Raw genomic sequence first — 3134 nt, 5'->3', positions numbered from 1 at the left:
AGGGATAGTTTTTGTTGATTGGCTCATGATGCTGAGCCAAGCAATGTAAATGCATCATCTTATTCCGGGATCCAAACATAGAACCAGATAGTCTAATGGAAAGAATATTTATGCATGTAGAACTTGGAACATGACAGAGATTTACATTATGGGATTGTATACAATGAGACCATTTACCTTTGATACGGGTGGTCACAATTACTTACAACCATCCAATGTGAAATTTGATAGTTTGGGTGTGTTACAAAATTAGAGAAAATTTCTTTTAAAGTTTCAGCTTAATCAATGTAATAAATGCAGCCGCTCAATTTCACATCCATTGATCAAAATTAATTGTGACCGCCATGTATCAAAGGCAAATGGTGTCATTCTATACTTTTCTTTACATGATTTAGTTTCAATCACTTAAATTAAAATAATTATACTTCTTTTGTTTCACGATTACAAATCCAAATCATAGGCTATTTAAGTAATTTTCATTAAATAATTTCAAAAGTAGATGGTAAAATTACATTTTTAAAGTGGCTGCTTTATTTAACAAGTAAAATTATTATGTTACAAACTAAGTGTGCTTTTTAGGTGGTCTGACGATATGTTTTTCATTTAATTGTAGGATGCAGTTTGTCTCAGCAGGGGTTGTAAGGTAAAAGGTAAACCGGTGTTTGAGACACGACTCGGCTGAGTAACTCCTACTCGGTCTGAGTTGGACCGAGCCCGGCCAAAACTAAAACTTATTATAAAAGCTAAACAAATAAAAATAAATAATTAAAAATAATAATTAAAAAAACGCCAAAAAAAAGGAGGCTAAAAAATTAGTGAAAAATGAATTTTGAAAAAAAATCAATTTGTTCAAAAAAATCCAGAAAAAAAAGGGGAACTCTAAAAAAAATACTTATGGCTGAAACACTTTTCAATCTTTGTCAAAATGATAGAAAAAACATCATACAAATAAATATCCTATTTTTTGGATTTTTTATATATTTTTTAAGATCCACAAGTTGGAGCACCCAACTCGGGGATATTGGGACTCACTAAGTTGGCGAGTCTGAGTTACTCAGGCAAGTCCAAGTTGACTCGCTTGAGTTTTTGCGGAAAAGCTCTGTCACAAAAATGCAGATTCGATTCCGTAAAACCCTCCTATAGTGGTCTGAATATATAGTTCTCTCCTTAATCATGAAAGTAGTACGTATCCTCCCAATTTCTAAATTCTCGAAAATGCACAGTTTTAAGTGTTAAAATACAACTAATTTTTAGAGCCTGAAATCTAAGTTTTTATGTCTACAAATACTAAGGTCAAGATGATCAATTCAAAACAGTGTTTTAAAAAATGGCTGGTCGGCATAGAATCGTCTGGTCCGACCCAAGAATTGGTCACCCCGTGTCTATTATGTTAATTACATAAAAAATCAACTGGGTCTAGAAGAAAATCAACAATTTACTACAGTAAGACAACATTTGCTACAATGAAAATGCCATTTTGCTATAATAAAAATGTTAATTCACTTATATGGACCGGTTTTTAACTAGTTCACTATTTTTGCATGTGTTTTTTCACCGGTTCACTCTTTTTTCTGTGCAGTTAAATAGCTATCCGGGCTACCGCGGGTTCAAAGTTTTGGAGCATCGAAAGAAACCTTTTGAGAGGAAGAGTGGCGGTTTTAAAAAGCCGCGTCACTACACTAACCTCGCTCTCTAAAGTGCAACACCTCATAAATTGGTTATGCAGGTCCTCCGTCTCTACAAATTGTGATGGTGGTATGCTCCTTTGTATGGCCATTCCATAGAGTGGTCTCTCTCTCTAACCAAATTGTCATGTTGATTTAAAAAGATAAATGATATTGTGGGCACTCTAGAGCTCTTCCTCTCTCCAAAACCAAAAATCTTCTCTCTCTCTCTCTCAAATGATTATTTGATGGGCATTCCAAAACCAGTAGGGGTGGCAATGGACTCGAGGGATAGACCCTGGTCCGGATATAGATATGGGTTTAAAAATTGGATCAGTCGGGTCAAGTTTGGGTCCAAATCTTGGCCCGAACACTATTTGGGTCATGTCGGTCTAGGTACGGTTTTTCAAGTCTCAATATATAAAATATATTTAAATATAGTTAAAGAGTAATGATCCTATGAGACCCTCTCACACCCATATGTGCAGTGCCCAAAGGATCACCATTAAATTTGGTACAGATCTCTAGAAAAGTTATCGCATAGGTGTGGGACTTGATTTTTTCAAAGATATGTGCCAAATTTAATAGTGATCCTTTGAGGTCCTACACATATGGGTGTGAGACGGTCTCGCAAGGTCATTTGCTATAGTTAAAGAGTAATGATCTTAGATCTAAAATCCATCTTTAAGATAGATTTTGGAAGGGGAATGTATGTGTACATGCTAGTCCGGGTACTCGTAGAAACCTGTCGTATAGAAAATTATTATAGTATTTGTAAAAATAAATATTTTAAAAATACAATATCTAAAATTTGGATATGATGGACTAGGTTTACGAGGAAGTGAATAAATGTCAAAATATGAGAGAATCTTTTTTTTTGCCTATATGTGTATAACATATGGGAATGTATACTATAAGAACGTTCGCTTTTGGTATAAGGAGGTAATAATCAATCTTAGCTATTGGATGTGTTACAATATATTGGAGAAATATATTTTGGACTTAGCATTAAGTCAATGACACATCTTAACCATCCAATTTCATACCTATCGGTCAACAATGGTCGTCATCTCCTTATACCAAAAATGGTTTCATTGTGTAATCTCCATAAAATATTTACACCTAAGTTTGAATAAAGATAAAAAAATATCAAAAGAGAGTTTTGTTTTCCAACCACGTTTCCTATTATATAATTTCAATTACATTACTAATAAAAATAGGGATTATATATAATGAGACTATTTATCTTTGGTACAAGAATGTCACAATTACTTATAATTATCGGATGTGAAATCTAATAGCTTGAGTGAGTCACAAAGTTGGAAAAAATTTCTTTTGAACTTTTAAGCTTGGTTAATAAAATAAATGCAGCCACCCAATTTCACATCCAATGGTCAAAATTAATTGTGACCACTTTGTGTCAAAAGTAAATAGTCTCATTGTATACTTTTCCATAAAAATAAAACTATT

At 33.3% G+C, this 3134-nt stretch overlaps 1 long non-coding RNA gene across 1 annotated transcript; it reads left to right on the top strand.

Annotated features, from left to right (window-relative positions):
• The first annotated feature begins 612 nt into the window (after nt 1-612).
• Nucleotides 613-1873, top strand: LOC148780675 (uncharacterized). The gene is made up of 2 exons (XR_016041601.1): nt 613-643; nt 1580-1873. It is a non-coding gene; the product is annotated as an uncharacterized LOC148780675 (long non-coding RNA).
• Nucleotides 1874-3134: the final 1261 nt, after the last annotated feature.

The sequence above is a fragment of the Amborella trichopoda genome, chromosome 9 (genome assembly GCF_054954075.1).
Source record: "Amborella trichopoda isolate Santa Cruz 75 chromosome 9, AtrichopodaSantaCruz75HAP2 v2.0, whole genome shotgun sequence".
In the NCBI taxonomy this organism is placed as follows: domain Eukaryota; kingdom Viridiplantae; phylum Streptophyta; class Magnoliopsida; order Amborellales; family Amborellaceae; genus Amborella; species Amborella trichopoda.
This window is presented reverse-complemented; position numbering and strand designations above follow the sequence as displayed.